The sequence below is a fragment of the Triturus cristatus genome, chromosome 7, assembly GCF_964204655.1.
Source record: "Triturus cristatus chromosome 7, aTriCri1.1, whole genome shotgun sequence".
Classification (NCBI taxonomy): Eukaryota; Metazoa; Chordata; class Amphibia; order Caudata; family Salamandridae; genus Triturus; species Triturus cristatus.
Window position 1 is genome coordinate 1,467,094,327 of NC_140590.1, and position 20,965 is coordinate 1,467,115,291.

The 20,965-nt window shown below is 42.9% G+C and overlaps 1 protein-coding gene across 4 annotated transcripts in view; it reads right to left on the minus strand.

The window, feature by feature from the left end:
* PTPRT (protein tyrosine phosphatase receptor type T) overlaps positions 1 to 20,965 on the minus strand; it is a 1,546,842-nt gene that overhangs the window by 1,446,371 nt on the left and 79,506 nt on the right. The gene's annotated exons all lie outside the window — the stretch shown is intronic.

Below are 20,965 nucleotides of genomic sequence, written 5' to 3' on the forward strand. Positions count from 1 at the left end.
CAAAGAATATTTGTGCGCATGCCTATAATCAGATGCCTAGCTACGATTGGTGAAGTGGCATCAGGGCCCAGTTCCCTGAGAGGCCCACTGAACCCTGACAATTGTGTATTTTACTATCCGAACAGTAGTCAATGGGGTCAGTTTCTTTGCTTTCGTCAGGGCCCATGTCTTCCTTCCTACGCTACTGGCAATAGTCCCCAATGGGAACAGTGGCACTTGTACAAACCAAAAGCATCAGATATTCACAGAGATTGCACACAGCTCTTCATATACACCCCTATCTGAATGACATTTACTGTGATGTCCCTGGTACTGGGGATGCACACAATGGGCCTGATTCACAAAGGTAAATGTACATTTTTGTGTAAGTTTATAATTTTTGGTATTCACAAATGAATTTAGTAGGAAACAAAAGTAGTATCTTTACGACTGTCCTATCTTTTTATTTGCGGAGTCTCCACCATGAGTGTGCAGCCTCTACAATGGTAATTATACTACTGGTAAAATTAGTTTGTGAATAGCAAATATTGTAAACATATACAAAAGTGTAAGCTTACCTTTGTGAATCAGGCCCACTCTTACCTTTTCAATGTTTCCAAAGGGAGATACTGCGCGAGGCGAGAGATGATGACTCCCATGGGAAACAAGAAGAGACACAATGGCACCACAATCCAACAATTGTAACTAATGTCACCACCACATAACACAATCATCCACACTCTATGCATCTAAAATAATCACAAAATAAACAACCTTAAAGCATATTATCCTGAATTTCTCCTGTCGAGGACAACAATAATTATGACTCTATGTATAAAGTGAGAGAATTCGAATGTGTGTGCAGGTGCACACTTTACTAAGTCAAGGTGATTATTAACATCCTAATCTGAGTGGGCGAGCAGTGAGGGTTTCTGGGCCTTCTCCCACTTGACTGTTCACCCTTTGTGCTCCAAAGCTGTGAACTAGCTTTCCGCATACCTCTGATTCCAACATAAAATGCAGTAGATCTTTCATTCTGAAATAAATAGAGGCAGTGAGTAACTGAACTCATTGACTCTACACAATGTGGAGCCGATTTACTGATGTTACACAGACCTGACAAAAAGATACCTGACCACTGTGACTCCACGCAAAGGAAAGATAAGAACCGTGCAGAAAGGTCACCTACATTGTTGAGATCGGTAGGTCTGATTGAGCCTGAAATTTGAAGGAACTTTTATCACTACTTAGCCTCCATCACAGCGACTGAACAGAACATTGATCAGGTTCATTTCTTGAAATAGCTATCGACTCATCGCCATAGATTTACTATTCTAAATATAGAGGAAGCAATAGGAGTATTAGATGCAAATTGGGGTAATGATCATGGTAGAGTTAATGGTCAGGTTGCTTTTGTGGTAGTCACTGGAATGAGGATTGAGGCAATATGTGCCTTTACCATTACACGGCCGGGTTTGTTGTATACTGGTGGGCAGTGTGGGAATCTCTACAAGGAGGTCTTCAATCGCCAGTTCTCTCAGTTCAGCAACACTCTAGATGCATCAAATCCATATTTGTCAATTTTCCCAAGGGCCTCCTGAATTATGCAACTCAGTGTGATTATACAACAGTAATTATACCCTGAGTATGATAAGATGCTGAGAAAAATCTTAAACCTTACAGAGCTCACACCATAAACTCTGCCAATTATTGGGGTAGAGGGTGTGGCTTAACAGCTAGGGTGGCCGACCTTGAAGCTGGGGAACCAGGTTCGAGTCTGGCGGGAGGATTAAACATCCTTTGATTCTGGGCAAATCACTTAATCTCCCGTGCCCAAAAAAGAATGTGTCTGTCTGTAATGCAACTGGTGTTTATGAAAAAGGGCACTGATACCTTTGGGTCGAGTTTGCGCTATATAACACACACAAAAAAAAAAAAATATATATATATATATATATATATATATATATATATATATATATATATATATATATATAAAAATATATTACCTACTGGGGGTCGCCAGTAGGTAGTTATAGTTAGGACCTAGTTTCCATAGGAAAAGCGTTTTTTGTTTTCCCAATAACTTTGGCGCCGGTTGACGAACCTTCGTGAAATTTTCAAAACTACTGGTCCGCTCCGGTCAGCTCCTATCTGGAAAGTTTTGGGGTAACTCATGAAATGGGGCCAAGAAAAAAGGGGGTTCCCAAAACGCATTTTTCCCATGTTATTTTCCATAGGAAACTTTAGACAAAGCTACAGCCCGAACTGCTGAACGGAATTACATCAAATTTGGCAAAAAGTTAGGTCTTCATTCAGAAAGAGCCCTTTCTGTTAAATGGTATAAATCTGTTCAGTAGTTCCTGAGAAATTAAAAAAGAAAAAGTTTCAATATCTAGGGCAGCGGTGGGTTCGTGATCCCTCCGGAGCACGAGCTTCACTGTGATTGGCTGCCAACACTCCAAACCAGGAAGTGATGGCAGCCATCTTGTGACTTGGTAGAACCGAGTCACAAGAAAACAGTAAAACAAAGTAAAAAATGAAGAAATGGGGCCATGATAGAAACACCCTGACCCCCTAGGCCTTGTCAGGTGGTCCCACAAGGACCCCCAGGGCCAAAAAACAATTTTAAAAAATTTTGGTGGAATTTGCGTTGGAGTCGCGAATCCCGCCAAAATAAAAAAAAAATGAAGCGCGGACTCCCGCGCTTCATTTAAATTAGGCCCCCGGGTGGGCCAGGTCCCGGGGGCATTGCCATAAAAATAATAGTGGGGGCCCGTGGGGGCCCCCGCAGCCCCGGGGACCGCCACCTCCCTGGGACTTATTACAATGTATGCAGGGAGCATTACGGCCCCCCGCAGCCCCCGGGACCGCCACCTCCCTGGGGCTGTAAAAAAAAAGCGTGGGGGGATCCCAATCCCCCCACACTGCCTCGGGGACTGCCACCTCCCCATGGTTTTGATAATAAGCCGTGGGGGGGACGCGCCCCCCTGCAGCCCTGGGGACCACCACCTTGTAGAACCGAGTCACAAGAAAACAGTAAAACAAAGTGAAAAATGAAGAAAAGGGGGCAGGGTAGAAACACCCTGACCCCCTAGGCCTTGTCAGGGGGTTCCACAAGGAAACCCAGGACCCCTTCCAAAGGCCAATTATGGCCCCAGGGTCCCCATCCCCCGGGGCCTGCCCATCAATTGTATTTATTTTTTGGGGAGAGGGGGGCTGCATGGCCCCCCTCCTGGGCCACTTGCAGCCCTGGGGACCCCATCCCCCGGGGCCGGCCCTCAGAGAGATGGTCTGAGGCCACGCCCCTTTTAGCACCTCTCTGCAACGCAGCTCTGTGGCGCTTACTGGAGGTACCTGGTGGGCTAGTTGGACCCCAGGGACCCTCAGGATTCAAGGGGACTTAATCCCCCAAATTAAAATGCACCAGAGGGCCCGTTTGCACAGTGGCGAAGGGAGGGGGCGGGGCCAGATGTGACAAGTGTGCAAAGGTGCCCTTTGGTGCATTTTAAGTTGGGGGATTGAGTCCCCTTGAATCCTGAGGGTCCCTGGGGTCCAACTAGCCCACCAGGTACCTCCAGTAAGTAAGAATCATCAAATAGGGGAACTGAAACATCGGGAATTGAACTTCAGCGCTTGAGTAATTGCATGAATGGGTATACATGCGCATTTCAGAGGCATAAGCAGAGTCAATATGCAGCCACGGCTCGTGCCGTTAAGAGCAGTAGGGAGGTGGTGCTGGGTGGGGGGATTTCAACGGACGACAACGAGGGAAAACTAATTATTTATTAAATTTTCCCTTGCCGTTGTCTGTCGGAATCCCACTCCCTCCCACCCGGCTTCACCGCTCTTACCTGCACAGGCCGCAGCTACCAATATGGTGGAAATCATCAGTTGGAAGCGGGGACGTGACGGAGCGCATGGCAATAAAGGTGAATATGCAAGAGCGAGCAAATATGTTAGCATTATGTGTATCCTTCATAAATTGACAGAGCAGTGCTGCATGCAAGTTTTCACAGAAGCCTGAAAATACATCAGCACTGTTCATTATCCCTCTAAATCCAACTGCCATTACCACATCACTTTTGTACGGTGAATTCAATTTCCAGGAAATATGGACCCGCCACGGGTAGAATAAAAATGAGAACCTGAGCAAAGTGAATATTTATGAAAGAGACACCATATTTCTGCATTACAAACAGATGTCTCATCCAGTAAATCTGTCTCCCCTGCAGTTCCCAAAAGCTGATGACAGGCACAAGAGCAGAAATGGCTGTACTTTGAAATGAGTACTCATAAATTGACAAATGATTGTTGTTTTAGTTTCCCGTGGGTTTATGATCTATAGTTATTTATTTTGGATCATTTTGGTATATATATTTGGAAATGCTGAAACCTATTCCAGAATCCGCAAGTAATAGAACTGTTGTGTTCGAAAGGATGCTTGGACCATCATGACAAGCCCATACTGTCAAACAATGATCACTAAAGTAAAATATTAAATTTTTTACTACAGTAACATTTTAAGACCTGTAGTGGTGAGGTTTCAAACAATTTGCACAGCATGAAATTGCATTAGTTATTTTTTTATGCTAAAAAAAGTGCTTAAAGTGTAATATGTACAATTATTCATGACCTTCAATTAAGTCATTACCTTCTTGTTGCTCACATTCTCTTAAATACTTAAAAGACCCTCGCAAGCTTAGGTGTTTTCAAAGCAAAACATATTGAAACAATTTAGTACTTCTTCAAATTGTCAGCAACAAAGGCCATTTAATTACCCTTGGCACCCTTAGCTTCATTTTAGCAGTTTGGGCACTGCATTATGTCACATTGTGCAGTCCAAAGCCGAGATACTTTGGATATATCTCTTCTAATATACATTTCCATTTCATTTCCTTTATTTGCTACTTAATTCAACTGTCTTGCTACATGTCCATTTCTGTTAATTATGACATGATCCTTCTTTTCAATCAATGATCACTAACTATTTTGTATACTTAAATTATACCCAATCTTCACAGCTATTTTATGCAATTTTCTCCAGCTAACTTCACACGTCTCTCTAAATATTTTTGCAGATTCTCCTGATCTCTTGCAAAGTTAATTGTGTCACCCAACTGTATCTAATTGAACAACTTTCCAAAACAGATTTTGTGTGTTTAACTAAAGTTCACAATACAGGGCTTGATAACGATGTAGGTCGGAAAGCCTCCAACCACAGGTCGGAGGCTTTCCGACTTACATCGTTGGCTTCAAATCCGACAGCCTTATTACAAGGAAGGCTGTCGGATTTGAAACTGGACGGTCGAACCGACTGGCTTACAATGGGCTCAAGAAGCCCATTGGGCAGTTGGAGTCAACTCATAATCCCCTATGTACAGCATATACACCATGGGGATTATGATGTTGGTTTCCGACAGGCTTTTCATGCCGGGCTTTCCAAAATGAAAAACCTGTTGGAAAGTGACTTTGTGGGGCCCATAGCAGGGCCCCCATGCCACAGCAGCTTCCGGTTGGAGGCCTGGGGTCACCTATGGTGCCCCCATGTTAATTCCTGCACCGCGTGGCCGGCAACGTGGTGCAGGGATTAACAAAAACACCAATTTCTCTATGGGAGCTTGTGCTATGACTGGATTGCGGCCGCAGTACATGCTTCCATAGAGAAATGGGAGTGTGTGACCGCACCATGTGCAGTCGCATCCTGATAATGAGGTCGGTCCCGATTCCACAACGGTGTCCGATATCGTAATGAGGGAACACAATGTTTACTGTTGCAAGTCAAAGGGAAGCCCTCAGAAGTTCTTCACATGAGCTTTTCTTTGAATGCTGACTATTTTTGTCAAGGTAAAGAATGGTTATTTGAAAGCATAACGAGACTTCTATATCAACATCCATGCCATTGCATAATCAATATATTCCCTATTAATTATATATAGGTCAGATCATTTCATGCATCTTTGTCTAACATACAAGCCATTTTCTCAAAGAAGGGAATCACCCTCGTTTGGCAAGTTTTTTTTAAACTCCTGTTGATTCCTCCTCAATAATTGACGATAGTCTGACTGCTGCGAAATAATTTTGATACAAGTATTTGCAATTATTCTCCAAGTATCCTATGGCTAGGGTAACACAGTTATTCAAGTATTAATCATCATCATCATCAAAATATCTTTATTCGGATATTAAAACATCCAAGAAAAGAACAATACATTTACACATTTCATAATACAATAATGTGGACAAATAATCTTAAAATAATTAAAATAAGTCGTTTCTGCAGGGTCTGTCCGGGGCCTTAATAATAGGATTACACGAGTAAAAAGGCTGCGAATTCATAGAGTTTTAAAGTGCAGGGTGCTAACATCTATAAAGTACGAGATACCAACACAGTGAAGTTATTTAAAATGCATGATCATAGCGAGTTTAAAGCAATACTTTATAAAAATAAGCTATAACATATTAAAACGTCCTAAAACATCCCAAATACACTGTACCATACAATTCATAATTTACATACATCCTCGGTAATGTCTACTGTTGTGTGCAGAATGTAAACAAAGTTTAAAAGGGAACTTTTAATCATAGAACCCAACCCTCTGTGTCCAACAAGCAAAGTTGCTTACGCCTCACGTCTAGACTTCCTTAATTTTGCAGCTAATCTTAAAAAGTTCACAGTGCAAAACAAGGTAAGGGGTTCCGAGGAAAGTTTCAGGTATAGGAGTGCTACCCTAACTTGGCTAAATTTATTCACTCTTAGGATGGTTTTTAAGAAAACTACCCGCGGGTATTCGTATAATGGACAAAAGAATACAAAATGGAGGGTATCCTGCGGAGATCCCATTTCGCAGCCGCATGGACCCTTTGATCCAATATCTCTTGTGAACCCTGCGGGGACAGCTAAAATGTGGTGTAAAAGATCCAGTCTGAATCTGGTCATTAAAAATCTATCATTTTTATTATATATCTACGCCAGGTAAGGTTCTAAACCTGCAACAGATTTCGTTAATATGTGTGATCGCACTGACCGTTTCAGTATTTCACTGTCTTCCCGGGCGCAGGCTAGACGCCTGAGGTATTCTGCTTTTATAACTACTTTTAACTGGGGCGTCAGGGACGTGGGCTCATCAAAACAACTAACAAAGCCCAGCCACTTCAGCGTATCCTTCACATATTTGAGCCACGGTATCCTATGTCCTTTGTCCCTCTTTATACAATCTTTAATTATTTTTCTACTTAGACTAGCCTCAGGGTTGGTCCAGATTTTAATCCAACACATTATTGGTTTAATGCTTAGTCTATCAGTAATGTAAGGGAGCCCTAGCTCCTCGTGAACAATGTGGGCCGGAATACTTTGAGGGACTTGCAGAATCCTTCTAAGAAACTTATTTTCCTCCAATTGTATCATGGAGGTGTTTCTGAATCCCCAAACCTCACTCCCATACATAATTTTGGAGCAACAGATTGCGTTATATAGATTCAATATTTCATTCAATGACCAGCGGCCTAATCTCGTAGCTCGATTCATAATTGAGCCCATTATACTCGACTGTTGTTTACATTTTTCTGAGATTAGTGTGTTAAAATTGAGGTGTCTGTCGAAAATTATCCCTAGATAATTAAAGACATCGACCTTTTCTAGTTTGTGGCCCCCAATTTTAAAAATAAAATTCCTCGTTGGTCTTTTTCCTGCTTCCATAACGTATGATTTTGTTAAATTGGGAGATAGTTCTAAATTTGCCATGAACCCACAGAAGCCATCAATAAGAGACTGCAGTCCCCTCCCTGTGCGTGACAGGAGTACTGCGTCGTCCGCGTATAAGAGGACAGGTATGCTTCTGTTGCCCACTCTAGGACAATCTACCCCCAGCTCTCCAAGTGCTTTGTCCAAGCCATTTATATATAGCGTGAATAAAAAGGGCGCCAGGATGCAACCTTGTCTCACACCCCTAGTACATGAGAAATGGTCAGTGAGATTCCCCTCATTACTGTATCTAACCTGGGCTGTTGTGTTCATATGTAATGATTTTAAAATGAATATCAGACCTGGATCGACCCCTAGCAGCTCTAAAATCTCCCACAGCTTTTCCCGGTTAACCCGATCAAAAGCTGCTGTCAGGTCCATGAAGGCAAGAAAGACTGTCCCCTCGCCTGCCACGGTGTACTTTGCCACCAAGTTGTACAGATTAAGGCATTGGTCCGAGGTAGAACGACCCATTCTAAAACCATACTGGGTATCGTTAATGATTTCATTCTCCTCTGCCCAGTCCATTAGGCGGTTTAGGATTACCTTCCCTAGAACCTTTGCTGACACGTCAATTAGTGAGATCGGGCGATAACATTGAGGGTCGCACTTGTTGCCCTTTTTAAATAGGGGAACAATGCTAGCAGTTGACCAAGACCTGGGCATTCCCATTTCAACTGCCGTGTTAAAAACTCTCGTGAGTATAGGTGCCCACAGGTCGACCTGGGACACAAATAGGTCGGGGGGATCCCGTCCGGCCCTGGGGCCTTATTCCGTGTCAGGGCGTGTATTCCATCTTTGGTCTCACCCACTGTAAACTGCGACCAAGAGCTTGGTAAAATGCCCACTTCTGTAATTTGTCGGGCAATGGTGCTGCCATGATTATACAGATTCTTAAAGTGAAAGACCCATGCTTCAGGCAGGACATTGCAAGCCACCTTCTCATTATTCGGTGCTTGGAAACTCGGGTCATTAATCACCTTCCAAAATCTAGACATATCTCTCTTCTCAGCTGCCTCCCTCAAATTCTCCCAGGCCTCGTAGTGGATAGTGTGTTTCCTCCTTTTTATGGCCAGTTTGTATTGGGCTCTACATTCCACTATCCTGCTCCTATTCTTAGGAACCGTTTTGAGTGCCCGTTTCAATTCTTTTTGGGCTCTGGAGCATGCTTTATCGAACCATTTTGGTGAGAGATTAGACATAGGTGATGATTTGGCCCTCAGTAACCTGTCAATGTCCCTTGCCATACTTTCAAAAGCACTTATCAGTTCTTTACCTTCAACTTCCTGATTTAAGCACTTCCATATCCCACTTTCTGGGGATGCAATGAGTCTTTTATAAAATGCTTCCCCATCTATATTGGTCCAGCGTATACGCCTGCCCTGGTCAATTGCTTCCAGTGTTCCCCCCATCATCCTTGGCCTTGCCTGCGTAGGTAAATCCAAGACCCTCAGGGACAACACCAAAGGGTTATGGTCACTAAAAATACGAATTTCTATACTAAAATCTATGATCTTACATTTAAAACAATGTGACACAAAGATAAAATCAATAATTGTATCCCTGCCCCTGCCTTTAAAAGAGGGATTAATGGTATTAGAGTTCCTGGGTTTGATTAAATCCATCGTGGGGGCTAAATCATATGTGCCCAGGATTTTACTTAATTCGCTGCCTTCCATTGTGTGCTCTAAGTGCCAATCCTTTATAGACGGACAAGAGTCCCATTTTCCCCCTCCCCATTTCAAATATGGGCATTGGTGACAGTTAAAATCGCCCACTAAAATCAGATTTGGGGAGCTCTTTCCCCTAGCGTGCAAGTCTGCCAATCTATCCTTGAGCTCATTCAACCTCTGCATTGATTGGCCCGCATTATAGAAATTTATCAGAACAAATTTTAAGCCTTTCTTGCAATAACTGATCCCCTGGATATTGTCCGAGCTCCAACCCAGGGCATCCCAAGACCCTTGTATGGAGAGAGACACATACGTTATTAAGCCCCCTTTAGCTCTTCCCATTGTAGATTTTCGGGCGGGAACAAAAAACATTTTATACCCCTCTAGGTGCAGGGCACTGTTGTCCGTCTCCCACGTTTCCTGTAGGCAGATAATGTGGAATTTTTGACTGAAATCCAACCATTCCTTATTTTTTAATTTGGTTGAGATCCCTGCGATGTTCCACGATACCACCCTGAGTTCCTCAGCCTCAAGGTTTATCTCTCTCCTAACTGGGATACCCTGTGATTGAGGAGAAAGTCCTGATAAACAACTCGTTGCCAATACAATACTCTTGTCTGGGGGGTTAGGCAAAACCTCATTTGGGTGGATGTCGGATGAAGGAGGAGTTCCCATGGGATCCACAATATCCCTTAGCATTGGGCTAGCTGGGGGAGGGGGAATCTCCCAGTTCTCGCCTTGGGCCAGTCAGTCTAGTTCGTCCATCACTGCCGCATCAAGTAACGGCATAAACCTGTTTGATACTGAGCCCGGTCTGTTGGCCCTTATGTTGGGAATTTCCCCTCTTCTACGTGTCACTTGGCCTAAAAGTATTAATCAAAATTGATTATGGTCGGTCCTGGAGCAGTTATTAGTAGCAAGGGTAAATATTTTTAACTGTAGCCTGGGACACTGGAAATATGCAATTATGCATCCCCAGTATTTTCCCCATACTAGTGGATTTGCCACATAATTCATCTCCTGCTACATGATTTGAAACTTTTGACAAAAAAAATTGTTTCTAGCTCAAACGGAATAAAAGTTACTAAAAACGTGGCAATGTGTGTTCCTGTTCAGTGGAAGGCACTTCCTAAAGGTTGACTGGTAATCTTAATTCCTTACTGCTGAATTCAGGTTCTAAACTGGAAGTAATAAGGTGATATTGTTGCCCCATGTTATCATGTGTGAAAATGACAAACTAATGAAGTAATACTTTAAATAAATGTGTCATATTCACCCCATAATTTGTCTCTTCCTTCTGCATAGTTTAGTTTACTCTTGACACATTATTCCATTGTATATTGCAAATTGTAAGGTAAAGCCAATGGCATTATGATTGTGCACATAAGCTGTCACTGTATATTAATGTTTACTGGTTGAATTGAGACTGACCGCTCAGAAACAATGAAATGATTGCTGGTTGTGGTGGAACATAGATGAATCCTAACAAACAGAATTAATACATTCAATGAGTGTGCGGTGTTGCCCATTTTTTTATTTTGACCACATTTGCATATGGTTCACAAGAACCTCAAAGGTGCCTGTTGGACCTGGCCCTCACTGCAGAGTCACCCCCAAACGTTTTGCCGTCACCCCTCCTTTTTTTAATCCATTTTTGTTGGCTTTTAAACCTATGCTCACTTTACCACTACTAACCAGTGCTAAAGTGCTGGTTGATTGGCTTACACCAATTGGCATATTTAATTTACTTATAAATAAATCCCTTTTAAAGTAGTACAACATGTAGACAGGGCATGTAAATTAAAAACTACTAGTGGGCCTACATCCCTTACTGTGCCACCCCCTTGAGTATCCCTTTCAGTTCTACCATTGCAGCCTGTGTGTGCAGTTTTAAACTGCCATTTTGAGCTGGCAAAATAAACCTTTTGCTGGCCTAAACATTCCTTTTTAATACATAAGTCACCCAGATATGTTTTTCATTATTGTAAGCCTACCTCTCCCATAGGATGACATTTGGTTACCGTATTAAATGTAATAAGTGATAATCTTTGATTGGAAGCGGGTAGGAAAGTCATGTTTAGTGTCTGAGAAGTTGTAATTCAAAACCCTCTTTAATGGTAAAGTTGGATTTAGACCACAATTCAGAGAATAGCACATTAAAAAGCTAGCATTTTCTTGCCCTAATCATTTGGTGCCTTCAACCTGTGTCCTTGGTCACCTGACTAGGAATAGTTGGCAGCTTGCCTTTGTGTATTTGTTCCAGACAGTATCACAATGGAGGGTCTGATTGTTATGAGGATGAGCCATCTTGACTTGCAGATGAGGTGCAGCTGTCACCTCCCACACTTGCACTTCAAAGTCACTGGCCCAGCTCATACTAAAATACTTCAAACTGGCCTATTCTGCCCTCAGACAGACTGGGATTAGGGCAGGGAGGCAGGAACTTCCAGGCACTTCTGCAGGGTCAATACTCTATAAGCTTTTCCAACTTCAAAGTGTGCAAAAGGTATAAAAAAGGAATTCTCAGATACACTCTTCAGTATATTCTTGGACCTGTGGATAATGCAGAAGAAGGATGCCCTGCTGCTCGAGGCCTGCCCTGCTTGCTTAAAAAAAAGGCTGGACCTCACCCTTCATCCCAGGCTGGAGTGATCCCAAGGGTCCGCTGACTGACCTCCTGGTTTGAGCTACCGGGACACAACAAGCTTCAAAGGACTCTCTGCAACTGACCAGCTGACTGGCTGTAACTGGACCTGTAATTGGATCTGCCGGAGCTCTGCTGGAGTGAGTTCCTGATCCCCAAGAGATGCTGAGTAAATTATAAATTTCTGTTGGAACTATAAGTTTAGAATTTCAAAAGTGTTTATTGTTTAATTTGGGCTTGTATAGAAAGAATAAGTAAAGTTTTTCTAAATTTCATTTGGCTTTACCCTTTATTTTATTTACTAAATTGAAATGGTATTTATTTTTTTAATAAAATGTGTTTCACATGGTAGTGTTGAGTGTCATTCAGTTAAGTGCTGTTATGTAGAGTGTTGTAGAGTATAGTGGAGGACAGTGTCACAGAGTGTAGTGTCATAGAGTGTAGTATTGTACAGTGCAATAGAGGATACTGCAGTAGAGTGGAGTGGCATAGTGTACAGTGGATTAAAGTGTTATACAATGGAGTGGAATTGTGTGTCATATAATGCAGTGGAGTATTGTAGAGTGGACTGATCTGTTTTATTGTGGAGTGGCTTGTCGTACACTACAGTTGAGTGTCAAACAATACAATGTCATTTTATGCAGTGTCATGGAGGGGAGTGTCATTGAATAGAGTTTTTTTTACAGTTACACAGAGTGGAATTGAGTGTTGTACAATGTATGGCATAGAGTGGAGTACAGTGTCATATAGTTTGGTGTTGTCAAGTTGACTGTGGTACAGTAGTGTGGCGGAGAGTCACATACACTATAGTGTCATATGGTGGAGTGCAGTAGAGTGGAATGTCGTACAGTGGACTGGGGTACAATGTCTTACAGTGAAGGAGAGTGTTGTAGAGTGGAGTGTTGTTTCATATAGTGAAGTGGTATGTCATATAGAGGAGTGGAATGGCATGTTCTATAGTGTCACACAGTGTAGTACAGTGGGTTAGAGTGGGTGTGGATTGGCATATAGTGGATTATAGTATCATAGAGTGGCATACAGTGTAGTAGAGTCTTGTGGAGTGGAGTTGCACAAAGGACAGTAGGGTGTTATACAGTGGAGAGGTGTATACTGGATTGTCGTACAGTAGCATATAGAGAGGTAAAGTGTCATGCAGTGGAGTACAGTGGATTCAAGTGGAGTGGCATAATGTAGTGTGCAGTGAAGCATAATAGAGTGGATTTGCATGTTGTAGAGAGTGGAGTACAGCGGAATGGTGAAGCATAGATTCGGTAAAGTGTCATGAAATGGAGTGGTGTCTCCTGCAGTAGAGTGAAGTGCTGTGTTATAGACTGTTGGAAAGTTTTGTCAAGTGTTGTACAGTAGAGTGTACAGGCATAGAGTGGAGTACAGTGTAGTAGAGTGGCAGATAGTGTCGAAGGAAGTTGTACAGTAGACTTGTGTAGAGTAGAATACTGTGTTGTAGCGTGGAGTGGCGATGAGTCGAGTGTTCTGTAGTGACAGTGTGGGTTAAAATGTACTGTGATGTATAGTGGTGTGGTGTAGCATACAGTGGAGTAAAGTATTCTAGAATGGAGTAGAGTATCTTAAATTACAGTGCCATGGAGTAGAGTGGAGTGGCATACCCTACACTGGAGTAAAGTGTCATGGAGTGGAGTGATGTGTCATACAGTGGAGGGGTATGGTGTGTTGTAGAGTGTGGGAAACTGTTGTAGTGTGGAATGGCATAGAGTGGATTACACTGCTGTAGAGTTGAGTGAATTAGAGTACAGTAGAGTGAGGGACAGAGTAGTACTGTGGAGTTGCATAGAGTGTTGTAGAGTTGAATGGCATACAGTGCTGCTGTGTGGAGGGCTTAGGGTAAGTAGTAGAGTACAGCACAGTAGTGTGTTGCAGAGTAGAGTGGAATAAATTGTTGTGCTGTGTCATAGGGGGAGCGGCTCAGAGTGTGGTAGAGTGGAGTAGAATGTGGTAGAGTGGCATAGAGTGGACTGCAGTGTTGTATAGATACATAGAATACAGTGCAGTCAAGTTTGGTAGAGTGGAGGTGTGCAGAGTGTTAAATAGTGGAGTAGAGGCTCAGAGAGTGAAGTGCATTTGAGTGGCATACACTGAAGTGGTTTAGAGTGTAGTATCGTACAATGGTGTGTCGCAGAGTGTTGTATTGTAGAGCATTGTGGCATAGAGTGTCATGGTGTAAAGTGTTGTAACATAGAGTGAAGTGGTGTACAGTGTAGTAGCATACATTGGAACTGCTTAGAGTACAGTAGCGTACAGCAGAGTGGAGTAAAGTGGAGTAGCAGAGACTGGAGTAGCGTATAGTGGGGTGTATTAGAGTGGAAAAGCGTGGAGTGGCATATAGGTGGAATAACATAGCGTGGAATGGCATACAGTGGAGTGGCATAGAGTGGAATAGCATAAAATGGAGTACCGCACAGTGCATTGGTGAAGATTGAAGTGGCGTACAGTAGAGGTTGGTAGAGTGGATTAGCATAAATCGATTGGAGGAGACTGGAGTTGCGAACAGTGGAATAGCGTTGAATGGAGTGGTGTAGAGGGGAGTGGCGTACACTTGTTTGGAGTACAGTGTGGTAGCGTAGAGTGGAATGGCATCAGTGAAGTAGCGTAGAGTGGACTGGTGCACAGTGTAATAGCACACAGTGGAGTGTCAGAGTGTAGTGGGGTCACACATTGTTCCCATGCTAATATTTTGCCGCAAACGCAACATAATTATGCAACAAGCCATAATTTCGGGAATTTCGAGTAACACGAAATGTACAAAATTACATGAGATTATGTCAGCGTAAGGGAAAATTCTTCTGGGCCTAGTTTTCATGACTACAGCATCCTGGGTGCAGCCATAAATTAGACTTGATTGCTACAGATTTCAATGTATGTTAGCACTCCCAGAGTTCTGCCACAGGTGCATAAACATTTCAAGAGGAGAGTGCTGGAAACCCTGGCACAACTCATGTTTTCGAGCTGCCAGCCGAAACCTTCAATCATTTCCTTCCCTGCTTGAGCACAGGAATGACCCCTGCCCTCGGAAATAGTTATTTTCCTGTCAGGTTTTGCCTTTCTGCCCTGTTGTCTCACAGCCGCTTTCGGAGTGGTGAGTAATGCACAGCGCAAACTACAGTAGCCAGCAATTACCAATTGCCGCCGTACATCGAAAAGGAACCTGAGAACAGAAAACCTTTTATAAGGAAAGAATACTTTCTCGACTGTAACAAAAGGAAATGTAGATTTTTTTTTCAAACTTCTGTATAGTAAAGCATGTATTTTGTTGAGCAAAAACACCCCAGCCCCAACCTTTTATAAGGAAAGAATACTTTCTCGACTGTAACAAAAGGAAATGTAGATTTTTTTTTCAAACTTCTGTATAGTAAAGCATGTATTTTGTTGAGCAAAAACACCCCAGCCCCAACCGAGTCTTAAAACACTTTGCTTTGTACTGCATAAAAATAAATGGCGAATTGTCGACAAAGCCTCTCAAACAATGCACACGCTGCCAACGATAGAGTCATTATTCATGTCAGATTTGAAGGAATTTGTTTGAACTAGTAAAAAATTGATGGCAGGAGAGAGACTGAATTCAAACACATTAGGAGAATTTCTTTTGCTTTTATTTTCACTGACGAAATTTCACTATATTCTATAGACCAATGATTCTAAAAACCTGTGGCCCAGAGACTGGAGGCAGTGAGGGAGGGGTGGGGGCTTTGCGGGGTGTGCAGGGGACTGCACAAAGTCTGGCCTTGTTATTAACTATTGCTGTTTCAAATACTGCTTTTCTCCACGAGGACAAAGCTGTTTCAAAGTGTATCTTTTTGTAGTAAGTTTAAATATGGAGATTTTGCCTGCACGTTGGGCATTCATTTAAATGGTGCTTTATTTTCAATTTCTGTTTTTTAAAGTTGCAGTTATAAAGTAACATTTTAGTTGCAACAATATGAGTGCTTGGTTTGATGGCGATTTATTCCTCTCTCTTTCATAAATAATCAATAAATTAATGGCACAGCTAAAACTCTAGTACACAAAAAAACACTTCACTAAATGCTTTTTAAATGTAAAATTTGTATTGCAAGCACATGGTACCATGTTTAGGTCGTGGCTTTTTTAGCATATGCTTGTAATAAAAATTAAAAATAAAGAAAACTATTGCATCTGGCCAGATCTCTTGACTTTGCCAATGTTGGTTCGCTGTTTGTTTGAAAACAGAATCTCAACTACTTAATGGTATTGCACATTGTTGTGTCAAGTAGAAGAGTCCACTCAGACCTTAGTGCCCGAACATCCGTCTTGGTGACCACCCGGGCTTGAAAAGTTCTCAGATTGTGATAGCGTTGAATCTTTGGCTTTTCTTGGATGGACCACCTGAAATGTTTGCAGTAAAGTTTGGAATCCTTATCAATTCCACCCTACCTCACTCTTGGATTCAACACTAATATGGGTGGGTGAAAAGAAAATTCAGTTTACTGAAATTGTGATTTTTTCCCCCTGGATTAATACTCCATAGGAGGAAAGGAACCCTGGTCATCACGTTCATTATATTCTTGACCTCTGACAGGATGAGTGTTCTTTTCATTCTGAAATCATAAAATTCCAAGCCAAAAACGTGGAAGTCATTTCACTTTTCTATGGGCCCGAAGATTTCGGTGCTTCAAAATTTGGTAGGAAATTAATCTCCAACAAAAATTAATTATTTAAGCACAACCCCACTCTCAAGAATCTGCTTTTATCTTTTCCAGCACCTTAAAGCAGGACCTCCATTGAGAATTGTAAGTGAGCCAATATGGGAGCAGGTAGAAGAGAGAGGGACTCAAGGCGCTGTTTATTTTGTTTCAATCTTTTTAAGAATATGTTTAAGGCTACCCAAACGAAAACTGTATCTAAAACACAATGGGGCATATTAACAAGTGGATATCGCCACCAGAACTTCACTTTTAGTGATGTTCTAGTGGCGATATCCCCTTCCCCTTATTTGTAAAGCGGCGTTAAGCCACTTAACGTGGCTTAATGCCACCTTGTAAATAAGGCCCCCTTTCACGCTTCACTTTTTTCTTTTTTTGTGGCGTTTTATATAGTGTAAACTAGACCTGAAGGTATCAGAGCGCTTTACTTGAGCATCAGTTACGTTACAGACGGACACATTCATTTTTGTTCGGCACGGGGAGATTAAGTGATTTGCCCAGAATCACAGAATGTTCAGCGTCCCTGCCGAGACTCAAACACCAATTCCCCAGCTCATGGTCCACCGCCCTAGCCATTAGTGCACATTCTCTCCCCACTTAGCGTGAAAGGGGCGTTCAATGGGTGTTGCAGTGGGCGTTCCGCCTAATCATCCATTCCTTTTTGACTCTGCCCCATATTTACAAGGAACGAGCAGCGCCAAAAACTAAGACCAGGTAATACCTGGTCTTAAAATGGCGATACGAGGAGAAATTATTAATTTCTCCTCATATTTTGCTCTTTCTATGTGCGCTACATTCTGCAGCATAGAAACAGCAACTCGCCTTTCCAGATTATGTGCAGGAAGGTGCCCCTTCCTGCACATAAACTATCCCCTCTGCAGTGCAGACACCCTTGCACCATGGCGCAAGGGGGCCTGTGCTGCAGGTTTTTTAGCACCAGCGCTAGGTGAAATACAGGGGTGCGCCGTATTTTTGTAAATACGGCGCATCCCTGAGTTAAAAAAGAGGTGAAAGCGCGGCGTTACCAATTTTGGAGTAACCCCGCACTATGACATTTTATTGTAAATATCCCCCAATGTCCTCTACGCAAGGCCGTCATTTCCATGGTCCTATTTCTGGACGTTTTTCTACCTTAAATGAATTCAAAAAGTAACTAAGGCACTGAATGCAGGGGCTGGCTGAGATAGACGTCATCATCGGAGGCAGAGGGGACAATGGAAAACAGCCTTGAGGGAGCGTATGCCACTCTGACTGGAGATGCCAGCACATCTGATTCCTGGCACAGCGCTCGAGGGCCTTGTGCATGGGCTGCATAAGAATAGCTGGCAATGAGTCAGGAGGCAGCTATTTCTTTCTCTTCCTGGGCAACTTGGGATTAATGGCAGGTTTAAACTAATGTTGGTGTAAAAGTGACAATGACAGAGCCTAGCTATTTGCATACTCAGCCACACAGCGCCGAAAACATCTTTGAGTGTTCAACATCAACATTTTGATATCTGAAGACTCCAGTAATAAAGCTGTCATTTTCCCAGTTGCCGTTTCATATGTTTTGAATTTTGATGAAACTGTTGTTGTTTTCAAATGTTTTATTTAAAAATAGAGTATTATGCTGACCAATTTTTCCCCACAGCACAATGTTGGATCTCGAGTTCCTCTCAGAATTGTATAACAGGGGAATAACTCAGTCAGGAACATTGCATTACTGAAGGCAGTGTACATCCAGTGCCAGAGACAGGGGGGTGGGGATGGGGCGGGGGGGGACACCGCCCTGGGCGGCACGAGTTTTGGGGGCAGCGTTACCCCTCCTGCTAATAGTGGCAGCCGCGCGCTGGGCGGTAAAGGCTGGATTAGAGCGTCAGTAGCCCCCCCCTGCTTTTATGGCCGCCGTGAGACGGCAAAGGCTGTCACCGCCACGGGTGGTAAAATGCCTAGCTACGCTACTGTGTACATCACTAACCACCTAATTTTAAAGTTGGTGGCAATGGAAGGGAAGTGAAAAATGTGGGGTATTTGGAAGGGATATGCAGCTTCTTTCAAACACCAGCAAAGTGTAGCAAATTCTGTTTTGCTACACTTAGCGAAGTCAGTGTAATTTACCAATGCAACTTTTTTTTTGCCATTATAAACTTTTTCTGGGAATTTCAAGATCATTTTCACTGCATTGTGATATACTTTTCACTCTGATCCAACCCAGTAAAGATGGAAAATGTATGCAGACTATGTTTTCTGCAAATTTACCTTTTGCAGAATGTTTCTAGGCACAGTGACCAATGTTTTCATAGTTCCTCTTTGTAAAATTACTTTTATGAAGTGGCGGCTCTCACAGGTAACACTGTGGGGCGGTAAGGCGGGGCGAGGGCGGAGCTGGGTGGGGGTAGTGGAGTGTGACATATGACAAGGAAGTGGAGAATAAATAAATAAATAAATAAAAACACTTACTTTGCGCTCGCAGCATCGCCGACTCAGCTTAGCTTTGGTGGCGATGGAATGCCTGCCCATGTCCAGCATAAGGGGATGCAGGTGGGTACTCTGGGTCAGCATCCCTATGCTCCTAAAAAAATTGTGTTCTGAACTAGTAAACTACTCCATTTGCTCCAGACATCATAATTCTGACCCATACAACACAGAGCTCACCACTTTGGCATCGTAGTCATGCAGAGCTAGCGCAACCGGCTCACTAGCGATGCTCTTTTCCCAAAACCCTGATTAGTTGCTTATGTTTCATAATCATCTTTAATATATGGGGTTTCCATGACAGGCTGTCTGACAACTTTAGACCTTGATATTAAAAGTCACTAACTCTCTCAAGCTGCATTCCTTCAAGTGAAGGCCGACGCCTATAGGAATTGTGGGGGGTTCAGGGCCATGAGCTTGGTTTTACTTATATTTATTACTAATCCTTTGGCAACACAAAATTCTTCAAAGCAGTTAAGACGCCGCTGTAGCCCCCCTCCCCCCCCCCCCCCGGTGTTTTAGACAACAGCAATCACTTAAAATAACAGGAGTACTCTTGGTCCCCTATTGAAGATAAGCTGACAGACCTCAAACATAATCTTCAGCTAGTCATAGATGGTCTTCAGAACCTATTACACTTCTCTATGAAGATGGAGAAGCGTTGGAACCGCTACATGACCTCTAAGACTAATCAACATAGCCGTCCCACAACAGATAAACACTACCAGAGAAAAGATTCATCCTTAGCAAACAAAAAAAAAACCTACATTGGAAATCAAGGACTCATCTTAATCACCACTCCAGACCCGAAAGGATCCCTGACCATTTGTCGGATGTCGACATTCACTCCGTTCTCCTATCTTACAATGCCTCTCGTAATAATTCATCTCTCCCACCATTCAATATCCAAAGTATTCCCTGTAACCCGTTTAGATAATTCAGTGTCAATCTCCGAACAATGAACATTGATAATTTATTGCATATCACCACTTCTTCACCTAGAAGCAGTAGTAATTAAATCCACATCATATCGATGCTTTTTAATTGCAGTTCATCGGTAAGGGATGCTGCTGACATTGCCGACCTCATACTCTCGGAAGAGCTTGACCTCCTGATCTTATCTGAAACTTGGCTCAATGACTCCTACTCACCAATTTTGAACATTCTAGTCACCCCCAACTATAACATCATCAGATTGGATGGACATCAGAAAGTTGGGGGCGGCATAACAAGCATCTTTCGCTCAATTCTCACCCTGAGACACACAGAAACTGTTCTGATGTCTACCTGTGAACACCTGTTCATTGAAATATGGAACAATGACAAGTTAGTTTGTATACTTCACATGATCTATCACCCCTCAAGTGATAATCTTCTCTTCTTGAACAAATAATGGAGACCATATCCTCCAACTCTGACCAATATCCTAACCATATGTTCCTTGGGGTTTTCAACTTACACTGGAACGACGCAAATGATCCCTTACTGTGCACCTTCAAGGCTTTCCAATCTGACCTAAACTTCACCCAGTCCAGCAACAAACCTACCCACATCAAAGGAAGTCCATGTTGTGCTGGAACTGGGGGTGCATGCACAGAGAGGGGCACATGTTGTGGCCCCCCGTGTGCATCCATATGGAATGAGGCACAAGGACACCTGGTAGGGCCCCCTTTCGTTCCTCACCGCCACTGTTTTCATGGAAGAAAGGCCCCCTTGAAATCAGTGGCAGTGAGGAAAGTTGTAATAGGCCTGGCAGCACTGTTGCGATCATGCCAAG